We start from the raw sequence: 14,115 nt of genomic DNA on the forward strand, positions 1-14,115 counted from the left end.
CAAGTAAGCCAGGTGCATAAAAAAAAACATTATAAAATATCGGATGTTAGCTTCTTCTGTAGGACCATCTGTCAGGAAAAATGAGGACAGATTATAGCCTTATCACTAGAAGCTCTTGCCTCCTTGAGCTGATCTACTCTGAGTTTCCCTGTGGATTAACAAAATAAAATCGACCTCTTGCTTTCAGTTTGAAGTCAATGCTGCCTAAATATTTGAAGGTAAATCGCATTCCTTGATGAATCTTTAGTTCATAAGACAATATGTAACACAAAAGTATTTGATGCTTTTGTTTAGTTCATATATAAATGAGAGGCAGGGATGACCTTATATGCTCAAAATTGTCAATCAGCCCTTAGTAAATAGCACAGCAGTCCTGTTTTCTATTGACATAGCACTCGATGGCTTATGAGGCATTTCTACACTTTTACACTGGATCTTTACCGCCATTCTGCAGCAAACACTAATTAGAATCATCTCTCAACAGATGCAATTTGTTTCAAACATAAGTGACATCTTCAGCCTAATATCAGTAAAGTTAGAAAGACACTGGCCTGGTGAGTAAAGAGAAGGTGTGAAATACACATCTGCTTAATAAAACAATGGGGCATTGTACAAAAGAGTCAGAAGTTAAGAATTAAATCTAGATAAAAGTAAGGCATGGAGACATTATTTCTTACAAACTGAGTGTGTATACAATTTACACATTCTCGAATCTCTCTATTGAAGCCGGTGTTGGCTGTATTTTCGATAAAGCTGCCAAGGAGGAGAATGTGAAAGCTTATCCTCTCCTGCCTCACTCATCTGCAAAAAACAAGAAACAGCACCTCCAATAAAGCAGACCTTCTGGACCTCCATCTTGACTTTCAGCTTCCATAATTATTGCTGTTGTTTAAAACTCTATTTGACTAACCCATGGCTCCAGCTGCATATGTAGAAGAGGATGGCCTTGTTGGGCACCAATGGAAGGAGAAAGCCTTGGTCCTAACAAGGCTGGAACCCACCCCCCACCAATGTAGGGGAATGTCAGGGGGCCAGAAGGGGGGTGGGTGGGGAGGGGGACACCCTTATAGAAAAAGGGGAGGGGGACTGGATAGGAGACTTATGTCTGGGACACCGGGACAGGGAATAACATTTGAAATATAAATAAAAAAAATCCAATGAAAGAAAAAATATAGAGGTCATAACCTCAATTGGCATTATCCAAATGTGAAATGAGCAGATGTGTTCGGGGCAGCATTTACCTGTATTGATTTGCATGCTTCATCATAGCCTGACTTCTGAACATACAAAATGTACACGGGTCACAGGACATTCTAAAGTGCTCTGCTCCAACAATGAATACTACCTAAAACATCTTAGTTGAGCTTTGAGACTATTACGCATTATGAATTTCATTGCTTTTACTATGCATACAAAGATTTCTGCTCTCACAGAAAAATCACAGCTTAATTATAGAAAACACAGGTTTTTAATACTTTCCTACAATCATTCCTTATCATGTAAGTTTTAAATTAGTGCAGCTTTTAATGACACAAAGTTTGAACATTGCATTTAATTTTTAAGATTGCTCTTTGATTTAATGACTTGTATGTCATTAAAAAGCTCATTAAATGAATTTTGGCTTAGAATTAGGACAAAATTTCTAACAATTTCTGAAATGGCCCAAAACATTCTTCTGACATTTTATAATAAATGTTTTTGTAAAGTGGCATTTTCAGCATTGATAATTATAATAAAAATCAAAACAGCAATCAATTCTGGGAAATGTTGAAGGTATTCTATATCCTGCAGTATTGTGTTTACTCAAGATATAAGTATGTAAAAATAAATTCAACCTCATAATTAGAATAAAAATCTGCTTTCATTAAGAAGTAAAATTATATACATGTGTCAAATAATTTGCTTTTCTTTATGATTTATTATCAGTAAACTCTTTATTTGCATACAAATTAGATATGCTTATATACTCAAGGCACTTAAACATTCCTTAGGCAAAGGGTTACAAGCTGTAAAACTTTATGAAGCATTGGTCTAAGTTACCTAATCTGTCATATTTTTTAATCATAGCAACCATATGAAATCAAGTCATGTTTATGAGAAAATCAATAGAAAGAGAAGCAAGAAGCTATTCGTTTGCTCATCTAAAACACAGATAGCACATCTGTAGATGGTAGGGGCAATCTACTATGTGACAGCTTCAGTCTCAGGTGAGTTTCGATAGGACAGAAACAGGAATTTCTGGAATAATCTTTTAAGTGACTGAGCTGAAAGCAAAAATGTAAATGATATCCGGGTCAAGAATGATCTAAATGCTTATGTTCTTCCCCAAATTTCTCATGAAAATCTAAACACCGTCATGTACATTTCAAAACAAATTGGGACCATCATCTAAATATCAGAACCAATCAAAAGTTCCCAGAAAATTGTTTAAACAATCTATTTCAGAGTCACTTTTCTCAAACTAAGATGTTTGACAAAAACACGCTTCATAATTCTGAAAGCAGAAATAGTGAGACATGTCTCTACTAGAAATAAAGTCTCTTTTCTCCCTCATGTCCCATTGTACATCCCCGAGGACTTTGTCTTTGACTGTGACAGCTTACCTAACATAAGTCTGGATTATCCCTGCTCAAAAGTGAATTCTTTGGGAACTAACTTGAGCAAGTACATACAGGCAGAATTCCTCCATGGAAGGAAATGTGACAGTTAAATACACTCTCAGGCAGTTTGTGCCCCAAAATCTCGGCTGTGGCTATTTTCCCAGAAAAATCTCATCTCTACTATGGTTTTCCAAAATAAGAACTGCCCATATAAGAGTAAAGCCTTTCCATAATTTACGTAGAGTGGCATAATCTGAGACTCTTCAATTTAGCAACATGAAACTGAATACTCTACTCATAGTATACATGAATCAAGCTTTTTATAATCAATAGACTTTATAGTAGGCATTCATTAATACATTTTCTTCTCCTTAACTTCTAATTCTTGGAGTAACTCATTCCTCTTTGTCCTCATGACTAAACATTTGCAGATCAAAGACAACACCCTAGACAAGAGGTGAAATCAGCTTTGAAAAATGCTGAGTGACTGCCAACAACTCCAACCATGACCTGGGTGCTAAAATATCAGAGTTTACACTAATGTTTCCCATCATTAAGAAGAAAGACTCCATATCCCTAGAGTTGAAACACAAGCAATCTGAAGAACTCTGACACTAGTTGCCCCTCTCATCCCTACGTCATCCAATCTTCCCCTTTCCAAAATGAGAAGCTGTACTCCATGTAGTTACTGCAACCAAAGCCTCCAACTCTTTCTGACAGAATCTTCACCTTTTCATAAAATGTGCAAGTATTCCAAAGGCCTGTTGAAATGCCAGTGAAAATAAGTAATTTAAGCTAGAAAGGGCTCTCATATCATACAAAAGAAGAAGCAACAGGGTGAAGAAAGTGATCCTAGGTTTTATGTGCTCATGCAGAGTCACATTAGGGTCCTTAAAAATTATAAACGATGACTTGAATAAGGAAGAAGACAGATACTTAAGGAAAAAGGCTTCTGATTGCTTGGGAACACGCTGAATTGGATCATTAGCAGAAGGAGGACAATGTAACAATGGCCGACAATCAATGCTTCCCTGTTCCCTTCTTTATACTTCAAAACTGTAAGTAGTCAAAGATGAGTTCAGAACATTCAAGCACACTACAATTTGTCCAACATTCCTGTGTGTCAGGTTCATGTGAGATAAATGGGAAAAAAATAGGTAAAACTGGTGATTTTTCTAGCATAAAAACTACTGAGAATGTGGTATATTTGGTGTTTGTGTTCAGACTCATTTTTATCAGATATTATTTTCATATATGATAAAAGTATAAGTTTCTCCAGGGAGCCTGAGGTTATCCGGCTTTCGTTACAATCATTAGTGACGTGGCACATGTTTTTATTGTTCTTTCTGTAACATGAACAAATGATTCCTGAGCTTGAACTCACTATTTAACCATGTGGATTGGTAATAGGGGAAAAGGAAACACTTAAAAACCACTCACTGGCCTGGGGAAACCATGGCTTATGCAGGAACGCGCTTGCTGTTCAGATCCCAGAACCTATATAACAAAGCAAAAGTAGAAGTAAATTACAATAATGCTTGTAAAGGCTACATGGAAACATTATTGCATAAACTTATTTAAAAATATATAACATACACACAAACACACTCACAACACACACACATATATATTATATATGCATATTGTTATGTGATATGGGGTTCTAATATACCCCAAGAATCATAGACTAACTAAAACCCAATGTTAAGCATATGAAACCTCTCTTCAAATTCTTCGTCACAGGTATCCAAGAAATTTCCCCCAAATTTCTATAGGAGATTGCCATAGCCCTCGGTTGCCTCCCAGAAACTGAAAGTAAGCTTGCTGTATACACCACGCACTTAGGATACTTGGAAAAACAGAGCTGGAAGTAACCTAGAAGCTTTTCACTGAGAATTGGCTCACAGTATTAGAATTTGGCATACCTACCAAGGAAAGAAAGCAATGATTGGTTCTACACAGCTAAAACAATTACCATCCAAAACAATTAGTCAAGCCACTACAATTAGTCAGGCAAGGTTTTCTCAACAGTACAATACTGATATTCTTAGGGATGACCAATAGTTATCTAATTGAACTAATATTTCATTCCAAGGAAGGAATTAATGCTATAAACATACCCAAATGTTTGTAGATAAAAAAAAGGTATAGACCCCAGAAAAGAACCTACAACTGCTATTTAGAGAAAGGACTGAAGGAGCTGAAGGGGTTTGCATCCCATAGGAAAATCAATATCAACCAACCAGATTCCCCCAGAGCTACCAACCAGACTCACCAAACCTCCAAGGGACTAAACCACCAACCAAAGAGTACACATGGAGGGACTTGCGGCTCCAGCTGCATATGTAGCAGAGGATGGCATTGTCTGGCATCAGTGGGAGGAGAGGCCCTTGGTCCTAGGAAGGCTCGACGCCCCAATGTAGGGTAATGCCAGAGCGGTGAGGCAGGAAGGAGTGGATGGGTTAGTGGGAGAGCAGCCTCATAGAAGCAGGGGGAGGGAGGATGTGATAAGGAGTTTCTGGAGGGGAAACTGGGAAAGGGGATAACAATAGAAATGCAATAAATAAAATATCTAATAAAAGAAAAAACGAGAGAGAGAGAGAGAAGTAACCAGAAAAAAAAAAAACAACCCAAAACTAAAAGCCCAAAACTACCAACTCCCAAAACAAAAAAACCAAAACAACATCAAACTATAACAAAATAAAAACACACAAAAATACTGTTGCACCCATAACTTCCAAACAAGCTGCTTTTATTATTATCTTGTAATGTTTATTGTTGTCTTTAATTGATTATTTTTCTTAAACAATTTGCTATGAATGTGCTTTCTCCTCCCTCTGCTCCTCATTCTCCCATCCTCACTCACTCCCTTTCTCTGATTATTAAACAGACAGGCTTCTAAGGGATACGAAAAAATAAAATATAATGTAATAATAATTTAAAAACAGCTCAGAATAGGGCAAAGTACACAAGAAGAAAGGAGGCCAAGAGTAGCAATAAGAATCGAATATCAAGTGTTACAGCTTCAGACACGTGGTTGTTAGCACACTCAAGAATTCCAAAAAATGCAACAATGAAAACCTATAAGTGAAAAAAGGGGAAAAAATAAGTAAAAATTTAAAAGGTAAAAGAAAAACCTTCCTCTGAACCCAAATCCCATGTGGGAGAGAGCTGAATTCTCAGAAGTGTGGATAATCCTGAGAGATCAGAGGAGACCACCATTTCTGCTCACATTCCTGGACCAAGAGGAACCTGCTTAGAGCCCTGTGGACATAGGAAACTAGAAGCAGTCAGGGTGAGGATTCTTCCACTTTCACCTGCATCCAGAGCTGAAAGCCAGTCACCAGGAGTACTGACACATCTGAGAGGAGAGGTAAGACCACCACAACCACTCCGGTGGACCCTACTGGAGCCCTCAGGACACACGAACCTAGGAGCAGTCTAGTTTGTACCCACACCCTTAGTTGGCCTGGTCCCACAGGTTTCTGTACCCAGATCCCACTGAAAAAAGTCGGTCTCAAGAAGTGCTGACACCAGGCTAATAGGAGGATCAAGCCACTATCAGAGAAAGCGAGATTGCTTAATAACAGAGACAACCTGTGCAAGAGGCAAGCACAGGAACCTAAGCAACAGACTTCAAGACTACTTGGCATCATCAGAGCCCAGTTCTCCCAACAAAGCAAATATTGGATATCCCAACACACCAGGCCTTCTTAAAAGGGGGAACTAAAGTATTCATAGGAGGAGATATGGAGACAAAGTTTGGAGCAGAGACTGAAGGAATGGCCATTCAGAGCCTGACCCACCTGGAGATCCAGTCCATATACATACAGCTTCAAACCCAGAACCAAGAAGTGTATGCTGATGTCCCACGCGTGACCTCTCGCCAGCAAGAAAACACGCGGGGACATACGGATCCTTGCTACAACCAAACTTTTATTAATCTTAAGGAGAAGCCCTGCGCGCCGGCATGGCGCGGTTTTTATACACCCTAGCGCGGCGCATCCACACCTGATTGGTCGCTTACCCATGATCTCAATAGGCACGCCCCGGAGTGGGCAAAGACCTGGCATGAAGGCACTCTTGCACATGCCCACACAGTTAACTTCCTGAAAGGAAGTCGGCTAGCGCGGCGGAGGCCAGCACCATCTTGTCTAGTTCGGCCTTCCACATGGGGCGCAGTGGAAGCCAGCGCCATCTAGTGGTGGCGAATGTTATTGCGGCCCTCTACATCTCCCCCTTATTATTTTAATTAATAACAGTAAATCATTGTCTAGGCTGGTCTAGGTCCCTGCAGTTACGTCCATCTGCTGTGGCTCCTATCTTAGGTCATTCCTCTATGTCACAGCCTTATCCGTCGAAGGGTAATCCTATCGCCACCGGGCCCCGTGTTTTAGATTGGTCTGTGCATGAGGAAAGTTGCCCGTCTCTGGATACCACAGTGCTGTGTGACAGTAACTGATAATGACCTAGGGAGAACTCTAAAAAGAGGCCAGCCAGAAGGTGAGTTAGTGGGGAGATCATGATAACCCTATCGCATGCAATGAGGAAACCTCAGCGATGTAGAAGGGCTGATCAAAGAATCATTGAGTCTCTCTCATCCCAGTGCAATGGATCCACAGATCCATGGGGTGCAAGAGCAGAGAACTCAGATACCGACTAATTTTTGAAGATAGATAACCAAATTTTAGGGGAGGCCCCTTGTTCAAATGGCTACAAGTGCTTGAGTGATAACGGCCTTGTCATGTTTCTGTTGAGATCTGAGTTTGCAAACCAACCATAGCATGAACACTAATCCACAGCATAGGGCTGCACAAAACAGAGCCACCCCCACCCATTCTTAGAAGTACTAGGAATCCAAATCCAAAGAGGCAGTGTGAGGGCTAGAGGTAGTTTCCGAGGGATCCATCCGGGAGTCATTTCTAGGCGTCAGAATTCTCCGTGTCAGTCGTTCTGGTAGCCAGAATGGGTTGTCTTCTTCCTGTGGGAAAACACAAACCACTCCCCTGGATCTTATTAAAATAGGATCCGGGCCTTTTCAGAGACCAGTCAAAACATCTTTCCATTTTACCATCTCTTTTGGTCTATCAGGCTCTGAATAGTGACGTTTGGCCGCAGTATGGCCTTGGGCATCAAGATTTAAAAAATTAAGGGTGAAGAGTGCCATGGAAACAGCTACTCTTGGTACTGAGGGTAGAGCCTCCTCGACTCCCCCTTTTTGTTTAATTAAATAGGATTTGAGAGTGCGATGGGCACGTTCTACAATGCCCTGTCCCTGAGGATCATACGGGAGACCAGTCAGATGAGTCACCTCCATCTGGTGGCAGAATTGTTGAAATTTTTGAGAAGTATAAGCTGGTCTACTGTCTGTCTTAAGGAGTTTGGGTTTACCCCAAGCGTTCCACGCCTCGAGGCAATGTTGAATTGCATGTGAGGCCTTTTCTCCTGTTAGAGGTGTAGCAAACATAATGCCAGTGCATGTATCAATAGAAACATGCAGATACTGAAGTTTTCCAAAAGAAGGGATATGAGTAACATCCATTTGCCAGACCTGTAGTGGTCGGATTCCTCGTGGCTTAACTCCCACATGTGGTACAGGCAGGAACTGACAACAATTTTGACATTGGGTAACCATCTCCCTAGCTTCTTTTCTAGTCAAAGCAAATCGGTGGCGTAAAGTTTCAGCCGTCACATGAATTGTGAAATTCTTTTGCTACATCTAATTGAGGGGACAAGGCAACTGCAATCACTCTTGTAGCTTTGTCTGCTAGGTCATTTCCGCGGGACATTGGCCCAGGAAGGCCTGAGTAAGCTCTAATATGTGTTATGAATACAGGGGATCTCCTGCTGAGAAGGGTAGATTGAATTTGTTGAAAAATTTGAGCAAGTTTGCTGGAAGGCCTGATTAATCCAGCCACCTCAAGAACCTTGACTGCATTAACCACATAAGAGGAATCTGACACAATGTTAAGCGGGCCTGGGAAGGTCTCAAGGACCTCTAGCACCACTAAACATTCCACAACTTGAGGTGAGGTTTCATTATACTGCTTAGATACTACCTTATCATTGACCACATAAGCACCTATACCAGTTTTTGACCCATCTGTATACACTACAACCCCATCAACAAGTGGTTTCTGAGACATTATGTGTGGGAACACAATGGCTTGGCTTAAAGCAAATTGTAGGATCGGTGGTTTGGATAATGACTATCAATCTGTCCAGCAAAGGAAGTAACTAACACTGCCCAAGCATTTGAGGTAGCAGCTAATGTTTGGACCTGAATGGCTGTATATGGTACTATCAAGGTTTTGGGTTCTTTCCCAAAATGAGTAATAGCTGCCTTCAACCCGCGGAGTGCAAGCTGAGCAACCGCATCGGGATACCAGTCAATAATCTTATCAGGAGATGCACTGGGATGGATCCATGATAAAGGCCCATCCTGCCACAAGACAGCTGTTGGCAGTTGCATAGTTTTGAAAACACACAAATCAAAAAGCTTGGTCTCATCAATGCGCTGCAATTGAGCATCCTGTAAGGCCTTTTCTACAACTTGTAGGGCCTGGTTTGCGGCTGGCGTCAATGCTCTCGGAGAGGAGATATTAGAGTCCCCTTCCAAAATATCAAATAAAGGTTTTAACTCAGCAGAGGAAATCTTTAACAATGGTCTCAGCCAATTTATATCTCCCAATAATTTTTGGAAATCATTTAAGGTATGTAAATGATCTCTGCGAATCTCTAATTTCTGGGGAACTATTTTTTCAGGATAAATGACTGATCCCAGAAATGAGCCAATTTCTGCAATTTGAACCTTTTCTGCAGCGACTTGTAGTCCCCATTGTCCCAATGTTTTGATTAAGATGGGATATGAGGTCTGTAAGGTTGTTAAATCTTTATCACACATTGAAATATCATCCATGTAATGAGCCAGCAACAAAGATGGAAATTGCTTCCTTATAGGTTCAAGGGCTCGTTGCACATATAGTTGGCAAATAGTGGGGCTATTGGCCATGCCTTGAGGCAGGACCTTCCACTGAAATCTCTTATCAGGTTCAAGATGATTAATAGCTGGTATAGTAAATGCAAACCTCTGTCTGTCTTGTGGACACAAGGGGATGGAAAAGAAACAATCCTTAATGTCTATAATTATTATCTTCCATTGCTTAGGTAAGGTGGAGAGTAAGGGTAGGCCTCGTTGGATCGAGCCAAATAAACGCATCTGTACATTAATGGCTCTCAAATCATGGAGAAGTCACCATTTTCCTGATTTTTTCTTTATCACGAAAATAGGAGTATTCCATGGTGAAATGGACGGTTCTAAATGACCAAGCTGTAATTGTTCATTAACCAATTTAGTGGCAGCTTCTAATTTTTCAGAGGATAGATGCCATTGAGGAATCCATTTTGCCTCCTCCGTGAGCCAGGGTATGGGCATAGAACCCTCAATGGCACCTAGGAAAAACCCAGGCCCTGCCTTCCTATATTACCTTCTTGTGGGACCGGTTCTAATTTTCCTTGTTCCTTTTTTCCTAATCCCTTTCCTTCCTCGTAGCCCATTCTCTTCATAATCTCAACAGCTTGTCGAGAGTACACGTTGGTCAATGTCAGACCTAGACCCTGTAAGACATCCCTCCCCCAAATGTTAACAGGAAGAGGGAGGACATAAGGAATAAACCTTCCTGATTGGCCTTCTGGAGCATGCCAGATCAAGGAGCGTGAGCTGATAGTGGGGCTGGCCTCATACCCTAGTCCTTGTAAGGAATGGGATGATTGAGTGACAGGCCATGCCTTAGGCCACCAATTAGAGGAGATAATGTTCTTATCAGCCCCTGTATCTAAAATTCCCGTAAAAGTTTCCCTTCTATCTTCAACTCTAAAGAGGGTCTGGAATTAAGGTCCATCATTAAATAAGCAGAATCAGTCCCAGAAGAGCCAAACTTCGCGGTGCCTCTAGGGACCCCGGAAGAAGGAAAATGATCATGTAAGCTTGGAAGAATAATCAACTGATCAATCCTGTCACCTGAGGAAATGGAAAAAATGCCTTGAGGGCAAGAGCAGAGAACTTGAAGTTCTCCCATGTAATCTTGATCTATTATTCCAGGGTGAACAATAAGTCCCTTTAAGGTTAAGGAGGACCGTCCCATAATAAGGCCGACACTTCCCACGGGTAGGGGGCCTTTGTAGTCAGTGGGGACAGGTTGCACACCCATCAGTGGCATTAATATGAATTGGGTGGTGGAACAGAGGTCCAATCCTGCTGAGCCTCTTGTGGCTCTGCGAACCGTGGTGTCCGTCTGTTGTAAGCTGGAGTCCCATATGTTTTGGGGCCCTGAGACCTGGGGCCCAGATACCCGTTTTTTGGAGTGTTTACACCCCCTTCTGCCTGGGGAGGCCCGGGCTGAATAAGCCTGCCTCTGATATCTTTAACTGAGCGACACTCACTAGCCCAATGACAGCCTTTCCCACACTTAGTACACAGTCCTGGTGCTCTCTTCCTTGTGCAGGCTTGACACTCCTTTTTCAAATGTCCTGGTTTGCCACAGTTATAGCAGACCCTGCGATCACCTGTACCTGAGCACTTTTGGCCCTGTAGGATAGCAGCCTCGAAGCCGGCATTAGTAAGCAGGCCTCCAAGTTCTCGGCAAACTCTCAGCCAGTCCTGTAATCCTTTGCTCTTCCTAGGTGTAATAGCTGCTCTGCATTCCTGTGTGGCTTGCTCATAGACTAACTGTTCCACTAAAGGCATTGCCTGTTCAGGGTCTCCAAAGATCCTGCCTGCTGCCTCTGTCATCCTAGTCACGAAGTCTGAGAATGGCTCCTGGGGGCCTTGTATGATTCTCATTAAGTGTCCCCCGGACTCTCCCTTCTTGGAAAGTGCCTTCCACGCCTTAACTGCGGCAGTGGAAATTTGAGCGTATGCTCCCCAGCCATAGTTAGTTTGATTATTGGCATATTGCCCTTGTCCTGTTAGCAGATCAAGCGTCCAGTCTCTCTGATTGCCTTCAGCAATGGCATTGACTTTGGCTTGTGCCTGAGAGGCGTCATACCACAAGGCTTTCCATTCCATATATTGTCCCATATTAGGGAGCGCAGCCCTCACTGTTGTCTGCCAGTCTCCTGGAGTCATGGCCAGAGTGGCAAGCCTTTCGACTTGAGCAATAGTAAAATTGGCACTAACTCCATAATTACGGACCGACTCGGCAAGTTCCTTAATTTGAACATATTCTACTGGTGCGTTAACACGGCCTCCATCGGCGGCCTCAAACACCAGGAATGCCTGCTGTATCTTTTTCTGTTCCTCTTTAGTGAGGAAGGAGTCTGAGTGGAATCTCTCCAGATAAGATGGAGGGGCACTGGGGCTTATAGGCTGTGAAACCGCATGGTTTCCACCTCCTACTTCCTTTTGTTTACCCAAGCTGCTAGCTCATTGTTCATCTGGGTAGTATCTTTCTTTTTCACAGCGAGCTGCCTCATCTTCTAAATCCTCTCCCTCAGAGGAGCTAAGCTCGTCTATCTCTGAGCTATCAAGCTCTGAAATCTTTGAATGCTTTACCGGATAAAGACTTCTCCTTTTCACCATTCTGGAAATCAGTCTGGAGGTTCCTCAGAAAATTGGACATTGAACTGCCTGAGGATACAGCTATACCTCTCTTGGGCATATACCCAAAAGATGCCCGAACATATAAAAAAGACACGTGCTCCACTATGTTCATCGCAGCCTTATTTATAATAGCCAGAAGCTGGAAAGAACCCAGATGCCCTTCAACAGAGGAATGGATACAGAAAATGTGGTACATCTACACAGTGGAATATTACTCAGCTGTCAAAAACAATGCCTTTATGAAATTCATAGGCAAATGGTCGGAACTGGAAAATATCATCCTGAGTGAGGTAACCCAATCACAGAAAAACACACATGGTATGCACTCATTGATAAGTGGCTATTAGCCCAAATGCTTGAATTACCCTAGATGCCTAGAACAAATGAAACTCAAGACGGATGATCAAAATGTGAATGCTTCACTCCTTCTTTAAAAGGGGAACAAGAATACCCTTGATAGGGAATAGAGAGGCAAAGATTAAAACGGACACAGAAGGAACACCCATTCAGAGCCTGCCCCACATGTGGCCCATGCATATACAGCCATCCAATTAGACAAGAAGGATGAAGCAAAGAAGTGCAGGCCGACAGGAGCAGGATGTAGATCTCTCCCGAGAGACACAGCCAGAATACAGCAAACACAGAGGCGTATGCCAGCAGCAAACCACTGAATTGAGAATAGGACCCCCGTTGAAGGAATCAGAGAAAGAACTGGGAGAGCTTGAAGGGGCTCGAGACCCCATATGTACAACAATGCCAAGCAAGCAGAGCTTCCAGGGACTAAGCCACTACCTAAAGACTATACATAGGCTGACCCTGGACTCTGACCTCATAGGTAGCAATGAATATCCTAGTAAGAGCACCAGTGGAAGGGGAAGCCCTGGGTCCTGCTAAGACTGAACCCCCAGTGAACTAGATTGTTGGGGGGAGGGCGACAAGGGGGGGAGGATGGGGAGGGGAACACCCATAAAGAAGGGGAGGGGGGAGGGGGATGTTTGCCCGGAAACCGGGAAAGGGAATAACACTCGAAATATATATAAGAAATACTCAAGTTAATAACAATAATAAAAAAAAAAAAAAGACTTCTCCTTTTCAAGACCTTTTTCTCCCTTCTCTGTTTTATCTCTCCCGGGGCGATTTTTCCCCACTCTCTTGCCTCCGCAGAGGGGACTGACTTCTTGTAATCTTTCCTTGAGCTCTTTAATTTCTTATCTAACCCTGTTTCTGACACACCGCCTTGCCCTTCCCCCAACACTCTCCGCCTTGCTGTTACAGCTGGGCAGCTCCCGCGAGACCTCTGACGCCCTCTGATGGTAGCTAGAAGCTCAAAGGTCAGTAGAAACAACCTGAGGGCTGCTACAACCATCATAGAGACTTCTGCCGCATCTAGCAGAGGAGTGAGGTGGAACAGATCAAGGCTAAACATTGCCTCTCAGAGTCTCACCTGCGTTCCGCAGCTTCTGGATCCTTTCAGTGAACGGAGGCCCCCCTTGGCGCCGGCGGTGATAAGGCGTTTGTCCCAGGTACTCGGCACCAAATGTCCCATGCGTGACCTCTCGCCAGCAAGAAAACACGCGGGGACATACGGATCCTTGCTACAACCAAACTTTTATTAATCTTAAGGAGAAGCCCCACGCGCCGGCATGGCACGGTTTTTATACACCCTAGCGCGACGCATCCACACCTGATTGGTCACTTACCCATGATCTCAATAGGCACGCCCCGGAGTGGGCAAAGACCTGGCACGAAGGCACTCTTGCACATGCGCACATAGTTAACTTCCTGAAAGGAAGTCGGCTGGCGCGGCCGAGGCCAGCGCCATCTTGTCTAGCTTGGCCTTCCATGTGGGGCGCAGTGGAAGCCAGCTCCATCTAGTGGTGGCGAATGTTATTGTGGCCCTCTACATGCTGACAG

The 14,115-nt window shown here is 42.9% G+C and overlaps 1 pseudogene; it reads right to left on the reverse strand.

Annotated features, from left to right (window-relative positions):
- Positions 1 to 5,549: 5,549 nt before the first annotated feature.
- On the reverse strand, positions 5,550 to 12,180 carry Ormdl1-ps2 (ORMDL sphingolipid biosynthesis regulator 1, pseudogene 2; annotated as a pseudogene).
- Between the last annotated feature and the right edge of the window lie 1,935 nt (positions 12,181 to 14,115).

This window comes from Rattus norvegicus, chromosome 5, assembly GCF_036323735.1.
Source record: "Rattus norvegicus strain BN/NHsdMcwi chromosome 5, GRCr8, whole genome shotgun sequence".
Classification (NCBI taxonomy): domain Eukaryota; kingdom Metazoa; phylum Chordata; class Mammalia; order Rodentia; family Muridae; genus Rattus; species Rattus norvegicus.